This window comes from Eriocheir sinensis, chromosome 22 (assembly GCF_024679095.1).
Source record: "Eriocheir sinensis breed Jianghai 21 chromosome 22, ASM2467909v1, whole genome shotgun sequence".
Lineage (NCBI taxonomy): Eukaryota > Metazoa > Arthropoda > Malacostraca > Decapoda > Varunidae > Eriocheir > Eriocheir sinensis.
Window position 1 is genome coordinate 2266109 of NC_066530.1, and position 12312 is coordinate 2278420.

At 41.9% G+C, this 12312-nt stretch overlaps 1 long non-coding RNA gene across 2 annotated transcripts in view; it reads right to left on the minus strand.

Moving 5' to 3' along the window:
* The window catches only part of LOC127001929 (uncharacterized), a 199392-nt gene extending 189394 nt beyond the window's left edge, over window positions 1-9998 (minus strand). For both annotated transcript variants that reach the window (XR_007755562.1, XR_007755563.1), the window contains exon 1: window positions 9906-9998. This is a non-coding gene — a long non-coding RNA (uncharacterized LOC127001929). The remainder of the gene's footprint in view (window positions 1-9905) is intronic.
* Between the last annotated feature and the right edge of the window lie 2314 nt (window positions 9999-12312).

The window sequence follows — 12312 nt, forward strand, 5'->3', positions numbered from 1 at the left end:
CTTAATGATAAAAGTGTACGTATGAGACCACATAGAGTTGTTTCATCATTTCCATTTGTGTATAAAGACTGTTAATATTTTCTGTCCCATATTTACACTCCTGTTGATTATGTTGTTCCTGTGACCGGATGGAGTAATATAGAGGCTGTGTGTGTGTGTGTGTGTGTATGTGTGTGTGTGTGTGTGTGTGAGAGAGAGAGAGAGAGAGAGAGAGAGAGAGAGAGAGAGAGAGAGAGAGAGAGAGAGAGAGAGAGAGAGAGAGAGAGAGAGAGAGAGAGAGAGAGAGAGAGAGAGAGAATGAAAATGAAAGAAAGGAAGAAATAAAGAAAAAAAGTTTGCAGTTGAGTTGCTACGCTGTGTGTGTGTGTGTGTGTGTGTGTGTGTGTGTGTGTGTGTATCAGTCCGTGTGAATGCAGAAGTAGACACACAAGCACACAGACGCCCCCGGAAGACCACGCTTGGATTGGTAAAACAATTTCCTGGTTCTGTCGGCACTACCTTTTTCAAACCACAATTTACGCGCACTAAATGTATAAAGGCTTCGCTCTATTACCTCGAGGCGCACACTGAACACACTCACGCCCGTAGCAGCACCATTTAAATACCGTGTCACTCTTAAACGTCTTTTTCTTTTTTACAACAAAGGAGACAGCTCAAGGGCATAAACAAAAGGAAACAATAATAAAAAAAAAAAGCCCGCTACTCGCTGCTCCTAAAAAGAATGCAAGGAGGTGGCCGAAAGAGGGGTCAATTGCTCGCTAGAAAGACCATGGCAACATAATTAATAAAAAAAAATAAAAATAAAAATATTGGCGAAAAGCGACGGTTAAAGAAGCTTATATCTGTACATTACTTTCAGACACATCGCTATTTTTGTGTAACTGGTTCAAACACATCGCTATTTTTGAGTAATTGGTTCAAACACATCGCTATTTTTCTGTAACTGGTTCAAATACATCGCTATTTTGAGTATCTGATTCAAACACATCGCTATTTTTGTGTAACTGGTTCAAACACATCGCTATTTTTGTGTAACTGGTTCAAACACATCGCTATTTTTGAGTAATTGGTTCAAACACATCGCTATTTTTGTGTAACTGGTTCAAACACATCGCTATTTTTGAGTAACTGATTCAAACGCATCGCTATTTTTGAGTAACTGATTCAAACGCATCGCTATTTTTGAGTAACTGATTCAAACGCATCGCTATTTTTGTGTAACTGATTCAAACACATCGCTATTTTTGAGTAACTGATTCAAACGCATCGCTATTTTTGAGTAACTGATTCAAACGCATCGCTATTTTTGAGTAACTGATTCAAACGCATCGCTATTTTTGTGTAACTGATTCAAACGCACCGTTATTTTTGAGTAACTGATTCAAACACATCGCTATTTTTGAGTAACTGGTTCTGACACATCGCTATTTTTGTGTAACTGGTTCAAACACATCGCTATTTTTGTGTAACTGGTTCAAACGCATCGCTATTTTTGTGTAACTGGTTCAAACACATCGCTATTTTTGAGTAACTGATTCAAACGCATCGCTATTTTTGTGTAACTGGTTCAAACACATCGCTATTTTTGTGTAACTGGTTCAAACACATCGCTATTTTTGAGTAACTGGTTCAAACACATCGCTATTTTTGAGTAACTGATTCAAACACATCGCTATTTTTGAGTAACTGGTTCAAACACATCGCTATTTTTGTGTAACTGGTTCAAACACATCGCTATTTTTGAGTAACTGATTCAAACGCATCGCTATTTTTGAGTAACTGGTTCAAACGCATCGCTATTTTTGAGTAACTGATTCAAATGCATCGCTATTTTTGAGTAACTGGTTCAAACACATCGCTATTTTTGTGTAACTGGTTCAAACACATCGCTATTTTTGAGCAACTGATTCAAACGCATCGCTATTTTTGAGTAACTGATTCAAACGCATCGCTATTTTTGTGTAACTGATTCAAACACATCGCTATTTTTGTGTAACTGGTTCAAACACATCGCTATTTTTGTGTAACTGGTTCAAACACATCGCTATTTTTGTGTAACTGGTTCAAACACATCGCTATTTTTGTGTAACTGGTTCAAACACATCGCTATTTTTGAGTAACTGATTCAAACGCATCGCTATTTTTGTGTAACTGAAACAAGATACCCACTTAGCAACAACGCAGACTGACACAAGAAGACAAGGCACATGACACCTTTCAGACTCCTAACTCTGTGGCGGGTGCAGGTGTCTCTGAGCTCTTCTGAAACTGCAACTATTTTTTTTATGGTATGAGCCTAAGCGATGCAATTATGTTTCCGGGATATTGGAAAATCATCTCCATTGTGATCCTTGAATTCGTCACTGATGCACGTGTGATGATGATTGTGTGAGCTCAATTTTATGATTATTAAGTTTCTACAATTATTATTATTATTATTATTATTATTATTATTATTATTATTATTATTATTATTATTATTATTATTATTATTATTATTAGTAGTAGTAGTAGTAGTAGTAGTAGTAGTAGTAGTAGTAGTAGTAGTAGTAGTAGTAGTAGTAGTAGTAGTAGTAGTAGAAGTATTTATAGTTATTATTATTATCATCATCATCATTGAATCGATATAGAACATGCAAATTCAAAACCTCTCAATCCATGTGTATAAAGATTAATTTGCCTCCGGTAATAGTTCACGCCCCTGCATGAAAAAAAGAGTAAATAATTATTCCATGCATGTAATTTTATAGAAAACCCAAACATGTATATTATTGCAATCATTTTTTTTTATTATTGATTATTATTTATGATCATTATAAATGTTTTGCACTTAAGTACTCTACTACTACTACTACTACTACTACTACTACTACTACTACTTCTACTACTACTACTACTACTACTACTTCTACTACAATTACTTACTACAACTACCATCATAATTTTTGTCACAACACACACACACACACACACACACACACACACACACACACACACACGCACAAAGGCCTAAGTTCGCCAGTGCCAAACTTGTGGTCAACTCGCCGGGAAAGTGAAGCCACACACACCCGGAAGCGCCTTGGGCCAGGAAGCAAAGGCCTCCCCCCTCGCCGCGCCTCGCCCTGTCCCTTGCTCGGCCACCTAGCAACTATGGGGCAGGTTGCGAAGGAATTCTACACACTACTTTTCCGCATTCCCATCACCCGAAATACACTGGAACATTCTATCAGGCGTATATTGTTCACTATATTTTTTTTCGGGTGTCGTAAGCCTAATACAACGGTGACAACTGAGGTCGGTCGTAGAAATTGAGGTTGGTGACCAAATATTTTACTTTTCTTCTTTATTTGGATGTGGTGCAGTGGTTGGTGTGAGTAGTTACGAATCCGCGGGTCCGGGTTCGAATCCTGGCCCGGGCAGTGCAGCTCTCCCAGCTGTTCATCCTCCAATGCGGGCTGGTCAATAAATGGGTACCTTGGGGTACTTGGGAAAGGTAAATTGTGGTAACCCGGATGTCACACTGGCCCTGTACCCCGGGGTAATGGGTTCTTCTCCCCACAAGCTCAAAGGGCCAAGGCGACGGAGATAAGCACCGCAGCCACGCGCAGGTATAGCGTTTGACCCAAACTTTACTTACTCTAATGTTCTGTTCGTGAGACAGCTAAGCTTTTTATTCGTGTCACGTTTGCCTTCTGTCACAATGGGTTTTTTTTTTTTCACTTCCTCTTAACAGTATTAGCAGTATCATTATCGGCATCGGTATCGTCTCAATAATGAGCATCAGTGTCGGTATCCGAAAAAAAAGTATTAGTCCTACTTTATACTCCTCTCTTGAAGGAGTTTAAGTGACGGAAAAGATGAATCATGAAGGGCGGGCTATTCCAAAGTTTACCAGGGTGAGGAATGATAAGAATGAATAAACTGTTAAACACGTACCAGGGAGGCGGGCAGCATGGGGAAGGCATGGGTAGAAAATATCATCTTTTCAAAATGTTGCAAGTGGACCGTGAACTGCTTTTGGTGGCCCTGTGGATTGAATGAAGAACATTACTCATTTTACATGCACTCATTTGACAGATATATAAATGTCACCCGCTCTAATATTTAATACCAATCAATGTATTTTCCTTATTACAACACAGATTACCACCGGCTTAACATATTTCCTACAAAAACAGGCAGGTTCAAAATAGGCGCATTACCGGGCCATACACGATATTAATTATGATATTTTTGTGGTGCTTTGGATGAAAATATTTACCCCAGAGCCAATCCGTAATCCCACCTGCTATGTTTTTCGGTTCATGCGGATCAAAAACAATCAATATGCGTTAAAATTCAGCGTCAACAGACAAAACGGTAAACAATATTATGATGTTTTGCGATGCTGAGAGAGAGAGAGAGAGAGAGAGAGAGAGAGAGAGAGAGAGAGAGAGAGAGAGAGAGAGAGAGAGAGAGAGAGAGAGAGAGAGAGAGAGAGAGAGAGAGAGAGAGAGAGAGAGAGAGAGAGAGAGAGAGAGAGAGAGAGAGAGAGAGAGAGAGAGAGAGAGAGAGAGAGAGAGAGAGAGAGAGAGAGAGAGAGAGAGAGAGAGAGAGAGAGAGAGAAAAGAAAGATGAACGAAGGAAAAAAAAAGAGAAAAAGGAAAAGAAAACGAAGAATAATGAGACAAAGAATCGAAAAAGGAAGAGAGAAAAAAAGGAAGAGATAAAAGGTAGAGAAGAAAGAAAGAGAAAGGAAAATAAGAAGAACAGAGAAATGATTAAACAAACAATCGAAAAGGGGAAGAGGGAACGGAAAGAAAGAGAAAGGAAAGAAAGAGAAGAATAGAGAAATAAAAAATAAACAATCGAAAAAGGGAAGAAGGAACGGAAAGAAAGGAGGGAGGCAAGAAATATGAGAAGAAAAAAATGGTAGAAAAAGTTAGGAAAGAAAAGATTAATGAGAAAAAAAAGAACGAATTAGATACCCCACAGCTTTTTAATTTTTTTTACCACTTTAGACAACATAAATCGTCACTTAAGTCTCCTTATAAAATAGGAGATCTGCACGGTACTCCTGCTATGAAAAGATTATCCGTTCTTTGTATCTTTTCATATTTCTGGTTGAATATTAATTGCAGTTTCTTTTCTGCTTTTCACTGCACGGTAAAGTAAATTATTTCATCACCCTCACGAAATAATCGCATGTTATTTTTCAGTGATTTCCAGGTTTTTGTTTACATCAATTTTTTTAATATATGAAGACCATTTCTGTATAGTTGCCTTCGTTATTCAGGGTGTGAGTGTTCTAGAATTGGCCTTTTTCAGTGATTTCCAGGTTTTTGTTTACATCAATTTTTCAACCTATGACCACCATTTCTGTATAGTTGCCTTCGTTATTCAGGGTGTGAGTGTTCTAGAATTGGCCTTTTTCAGTGATTTCCAGGTTTTTTGTTTACATCAATTTTTCAACCTATGACCACCATTTCTGTATAGTTGCCTTCGTTATTCAGGGTGTGAGTGTTCTAGAATTGGCCTTTTTCAGTGATTTCCAGGTTTTTGTTTACATCAATTTTTTTTTAACATATGAAGACCATTTCTGTGTAGTTGCCTTCGTTATTCAGGGTGTGAGTGTTCTAGAATTGGCCTATTCATTTCTGCCTAAATCTTAAGCCAAATGAGATCATGACAGTTCTTTTCTGATTTCCTGAGAAGTAGAAAATAATGACTTAGGCAATTTCTTTACGAAGGTGACGATATGCTACTATTTTTAAAGTATGCTATTATTCACTTCTTTGAGATGGTGTTATATGCGCACATTTCGTATCATCTATTGGGATTTTTCTACTATTATGAATATTTTGGGGGTCACTGCCAGCCACACGGGTCGCCAGCAAAAAGCGAACCGCTCTATATCAACCCAGCAGACAACCCTCGAACCTGGAGCCGCACTCTCAAACATTTCGTCCACCAAGTACACATATTTGACAAGGCTTTCGTAGAGTTTCGAGCATTTCCAGGGCTACTTTTATGACCCTGGTAGTAGTTTGCCCCTTCTTCTGTACCATGAACCTAAAAAAACACTCATTAGAATCCAACTGATCTCCTTTTTACCCTGTGGAAATAGTTGATGTGAGAGGAGAAAGCGTTTGAGAATACCATCCCTGGACAGAAGGGAGAGTTACGTCATGCCGGTTTCTTTGTGGCGCTCGAGCGATTATCACCTTAGTAGACGGAGCTTTGCCAAGAAATTAAAACATGTAGTCTAGTATTCTACTGCGTTAGGTTTTACTGTACATTAAGAGAAAGACAAACATTGGACGGAAAGAGAGAGTTGCCGAGCTTTCGACCACAAAACATAGAAAAAGAGGACTGTGTGTGTGTGTGTGTGTGTGTGTGTGTGTGTGTGTGTGTGTGTGTGTGTGTGTGTGTGTGTGTGTGTGTGTATAATAATAATAATAATAATAATAATAATAATAATAATAATAATAATAATAATAAACGGTTTACTATGATAGTAGCTATCTTAACTCAAACTCTCAACTATCTCATCTCTTACTAAATCAGCTTCCTCGAGGCTGGGCGTTCTCTCCTCATACTGATAGTCTTCAAAGCTGAAAGTATGCCCGTAAAAATACACTTTTGAAATATAATAGAAAAGAAAAAAGGGAAAATGTACAATATGAAAGTGATATGAGGGTTTGGGTGGTGGGGGGATGAGGTGAGGTGGTGGAATGCAGTGCGTTGGTGCGGTAGGAGGCGGTGTGGTTTTTCGGATGACGGGTCAAGTGTTAAGCCCAAAGTCAACCCCAGGTCGAAAAAGGGTCAGGGGTGCAGGTATAGGCGGTGTCGGCCGTCACTCAGCTTATGGGCTTAGCGATGACCTGCTAATCTATCCAGCCGGTGTGACAAGATAGGAAGAGGTGGACCGCGCGGCAGTAGGCATGGGAACATCTAAAACGTCTGCACTGCCTTGTATGTTGAGCGGCGTGCTGATTGCCCCAACCATGAGTCCACCTGGGTGACGGGCCTCAACACTGCACTACACCTGAACCGAATTCTCCCAGCACCATGATGGTCGGGCTGGTGTACCTGGGGGCACCTGGGGCGTCGGCTGGATGGCAAGGCCGCGTCTACGTCACACCGGCCATTTCTACTCTTCAGTGTCTTCACGGCACCACAAACGCACTGCACTCACTGTCTGTCACCATGATGTCACTAAAGTATCTTACGGTGTTGGGTTTTGATGAAAAGGGAGAGGGGGATGGTGGGGAAGGGGGGAGGCCAACAGGCTGGCCCCTGGCTGCTCCTTTCGGAGCGCCGTGACCCACGTCTGACCTCGGTCAGGTCTGGGCCACAAGTGTGTATGTGTGTGTGTCGACAGGCGGTGGGGTGCATGGCAGAGGGCGTACATGTGGCCAGAAGAGGAGGGCAGGAACCTTGAACTAAAATTGTCGGCAGACGGACGACGCAGGGGCCACCATATCACCGAGACTTTGATGCGTGCTGTGGTGGACCTACGATTCTTTTTTCTTATCTCTCTCGTCTCCTTTCTCCTTGTCTGTTCTCTTTCCCCGTCTCTTTCTCCTTCTCTTCTGTTTTTCCTTTATTTTGTTTTCTCCTTGCTTTTGCTCCTTTTTTTTTTTTTCTTCTGTCTTGTCTTGTGTTGTCTCTCTCTCTCTCTCTCTCTCTCTCAGCTCATCAATGGCGTTAAAATTCAGGTGTGATAATTATCGGAAATATAATAAAATCCTGCTTTAATTTTCTATATGTCATTCATTAGCTGGAATTTTTAAGCTTCATTTTAGAGAACATCAGAAACCGAATCCTGGAAATCAGCAAGCGGAGTCCAGTCTCATATTTCCCGTACCTTTATCCCAAACACAAACAGACACTGAGGAGACGCTGGATCGTCACAGGAAATGGAACTGACAAGCCTGGAATTGATACTCGGGTTGCGATGACAGTCAATTCCTATTTCCTTTCCTTGTCTCGCTGTATTACGGGATTATCATGCTCTTGGGAAGGTTAGTAAGGCAGGGGAAGGAAAACACGTATATACACCCTCGTTACATGGTCTGTCGTGTTTGTTCTGGACGAGATATGATGACTGGTTCGGTGATATCTACTGACAGGTCATCACGCAGCAGTACAGGGTGGCGTCTGATGAATGTATTAGCACTGTTATTGATGTCTTTGTCTCCAAGATTATTGCGAAAGGACGACTCGAGCACAAAACTGACATATTTGTATAACTCTGTGTGTAGATATCCATGAAGCGGAACGATTTTATTTTTATTTTTTTTATATACAATAATGTCCTATACTTGTTACCATCCAACCCTAACACATTCATTTGTCTTAACTCTACTTCTACTACATGGTAAGAAAACTGAGGCGTTGAGAGTTGCATCCTAAAGAAAAAAAAATGGGTGATTAGCGGGCTTATATATCTCATTTGGTTTTGCCCTTTGCTGCTTCCTTTGCTGTAAAACAAATGGGTAAATCTTAAGAATAGCGGATCCTAGCGTGTGCGCATTTAGGGTACGGCGTGGTGGTAATTACAACATTTCTACGGGGTTTTGACAAGCGGACAGGCGTGTTTATGTCCCAAGGGGTGTATTTTTCCGCGCGGGCTCTTCACTTTCTTCACCCCGGAGCTCGCAGTCTCATCGCCCATCGACTTAGAAGAAATCGTGAGGCCAGCGTGGAAAATACACCCCTTGTGACATAAACACGCCTGCCTGTCCGCTTGTCAAAACCCCGTCGTACGTGCTAGAAATGTTGTAATGACCACCACACCGTGCCCTAAATGCGCACACGCTAGGAGGCTATTCTTAAGATTTACCAAAAAATGTTGTGTGGAGTTGGTAATGCACACACTGAATTTATGATGTATAAGAAAAAGCGAGGAAAATTACACGACACGAGAGAAAAATGGCTACAGTCAGTATGATTTGGTGCTTGACAGGAAACTATCAGCGGACGAGGCGAGCGTTAGGAGCCGTGGGCTTGAGGCTGAGCGGCGCAGGGACAAGAGTGATGGTGCGTCCCGATGCTTGTGTCACGCACGTCGCCGGCGGTCACGATCTCCCGGGTTAAGTTTTACCTGGCTTTAAGTGGCGTGGCATGGTGTGTGTCAGGCCATCTCGATACCTCACGCCCTCTAGTGGCCAGAAATGGAGTGTGGAAGGGAAGGACAGGAGGAAAGAAGAAAGGATGGGCTGATGAAAGTGATAGGAAGGGAAGGAGAGACGATGCGAGAAAATGACATGAAAGAAAGGAATGGTGAGAAAAAATGTGTGTGTGTGTGTGTGTGTGTGTGTGTGTGTGTGTGTGTGTGTGTGTCAGGCAAGTCTTGGAGGTTCGATTCAAACAGCCTCTCCAGTGATGAAAGTCGTCTAAAAACGCTGTTTTCCACATCTGAATAAAAGGAAATATGAGACTTTCTATCCTCCGGAGCTTCAGTTATTCTACGATTATTCACTGATTTTCTCTGATTTTTTTTTATCATTTAAGCTTAGGCTCTAGTGTTTACGTAATGACTATTCCTAATTCCCTACCATCCCTAAAACCTTTATTGAACCTTCCCACTCTATTTTCCATGCAGACACTCCGGAATCAGTGAAGCAACGTGTTGCAACGATTATTCACTGTTCCAGCCTGAAGGGCCGGGCCACGTTAGCAAACAATCAGTCACGTCATTGTGGTCGGACAGTCACAGACATGATTACAGATCATTTTCAATTACATGGATCTTTTACATCACAGAACCACACAAATACTTCAATAGCTACCCGTAATAACTTAACAAGTTGAGCCATTAAACCCCAACACAACCCATGATTACCACTGCCACTGAAAATCTTATTTCGAAGGTACTGTCACTGTAAATGAAAAAAATATCTTACAAACATTTAACTTACAACATTGCAGACGCCAGCTGTATCCGGGCAGTCTTGTACACCAGGTTCAGAAGAAAATAAGCAGTTCCGGGGCACTGACACTACCTCGCACACTGAGTGATACTTGATAACTGAATCTGCTATCTTCAAGTCGCCCTCCTTCTATTCCATTCCCTAAAACAAACTCTTATAAAGGATATTCTACAAATACACATACTGATACCTAGTTATTCACACGGTTGCATAATAATTATACATATTTAATTAACATTTCCTATAAATAAACGTCTTAAATGTTACATGAACATAAACAACAAAAAGGAATCCTGGTGGAAATAACATTGGAACCCAAGGCGCTGAGGCACCAACAGAAAACGGAACGATAGTTACAGGGATAAACAACTGCTTGAATCGGTGGGTGTAACTTACACCCACCTGAGTACTTGTCTGCCAACCTAACTATCTACGTACTTCCCGTCAACCCAACTATCTACCAACACACTTACTTGTCTACCTATCTACTAACCTACCTACCCTTCTACCCACCCACCTACCTACTGACTCTAAGTTCCAACTTTCCTACCTACCAACGTATGTATCTACCTCTGCCAACTTATATATCAAGCAGCAACCTCTGTTACGTGGACTGTCGCCGTCGCCGACTTTGTGCTCCTCGCCCGATTGTAAAACCATCCCAAACAAACAATGACCGGATTATTCAGTGGTCAGAAGGGTGGCACATTAATTTAATAAACTGGCATCGGATCTTGGGGTCACTATCACAACAAGCTCAGCAACGTCAGTAATGTGCTTTTTGTGCTCCAATCTAACCCAAGAAATAGAAATGGCGGTCAAACGCATCAGCAGGAGTTATTTCTCAAAAAGTCATCAACCTGAAGAGCTAGTTAATGTAAAAACGATCAAATCCTTTAATATAATCATTAAAGGGGTTCGTCGTTTTTGCATTAACTACTTTTTAGACTACAATCGGATTGATCGTTACGTCGGTGCGTCAGAAGTGAAGTGAACGGTCCCGCACGTACCAACAGCGAGTGATTTAATATGGTCCACAGGTCACTGAAGGGCCTGACGAATTGATTAAATCAACAGAGCAGGCAGCCTCGTTATAAGCCAACAGGCTCTGCGTCGCCTGCTGCTCCTCATTACCATGTCTCCTCCTTTTCCTCCTACTTTCTACTTTCATTCCTTTCAGTATAGATGTATGATTCTCTTCACATGATCTTGCTGATCTGATGAATACAGAAAATCCTGAAACAAAAGTTATTTGTGTATGTGTGAATGTCTGCATCGCTCATTATCCCGCACAAGTATTGCATGCGTCGGTGAATGTGGCGGATGTGAAGGACCAAATTTCAGAGTAACTCGACTTCCTCGATGAGAATATAGCGGGTAGGCGGTGGCTGAGTGGTAGCGTGCGGGCTCCACATTCACCGCGTGATGGACGACGCGGGTTCGAATCCCCACGCTACCACCTGGGATTTTTCAGTCACCGCCGAGTGGCCTAAAACTACCCACATGCTGTCCTGAAGACCACCCATCAACCCGGACTCAAGTCCGGACCAAGTGAATCAAGAAGGAGTTCCGGGGGGCAGCATGAGCCAATGCAAGATGGCGCCACTATAAACACTTGCCTGCGCCACAACGGGCTGGGGCCGACCATCAAGCCCCACTACGAAGGCCTACCGGCGCCATAGGCGAAGACGCAAAAAAAAAAAAAAAAAAAAAACATATGACGGATATGAAAAGTGATCATTTGAGTACTTCCTTAATGGTCTGAATTACGTACGTGACTGAAAAATATGAGTGAATTTGGTTTCCTTCAAAACTATGTCGGAGGTACGGATATGAAGTGTGAATATCTGAATACCCCTTTATTATAATTAATACGTAAGCTAAAGAATACTTTTTCATTACTAATTCTTCTTTTGTTATTTTTAAAGCAGCAACAGTTTCTTTGGCGTAAAACAGAAAATAAAATAGCATGAATGCGTGACTGTGAATAACTCCATTCCCTGCACACGTAAACAAGGAGGACACACACGCTGCAGCGAGGCGTCTGAGCGGCGGCCTCTGATTAATAAGCCAGCTGTGGCGACGGACGGCCGGGTGTGGAGAAGACGCCGGGTGTGGTGTGGAGTGGACGCCGGGTGTGGCGGTGGACGGCCAGGTGTGGAGGTGTGGAGTGGACGGCCAAGTCATCAATCACGCCCCGGCGCCTCGTCACAATTTGTTCTCCCTCACTGGCTCTCGCTCTCGCCAATGACCTTGTAAAGATCATGGTTAGCAGGAGTTCGAAGGCTCTGCTACCTTTTGTGAGTTGCCTCTCTATCTTTGATAGCACGAGAACAAGCGTGATTAAACCAAGGCTTTTTAGCATGGGGAGTAGAGAAAGTACGTGGAATGAATG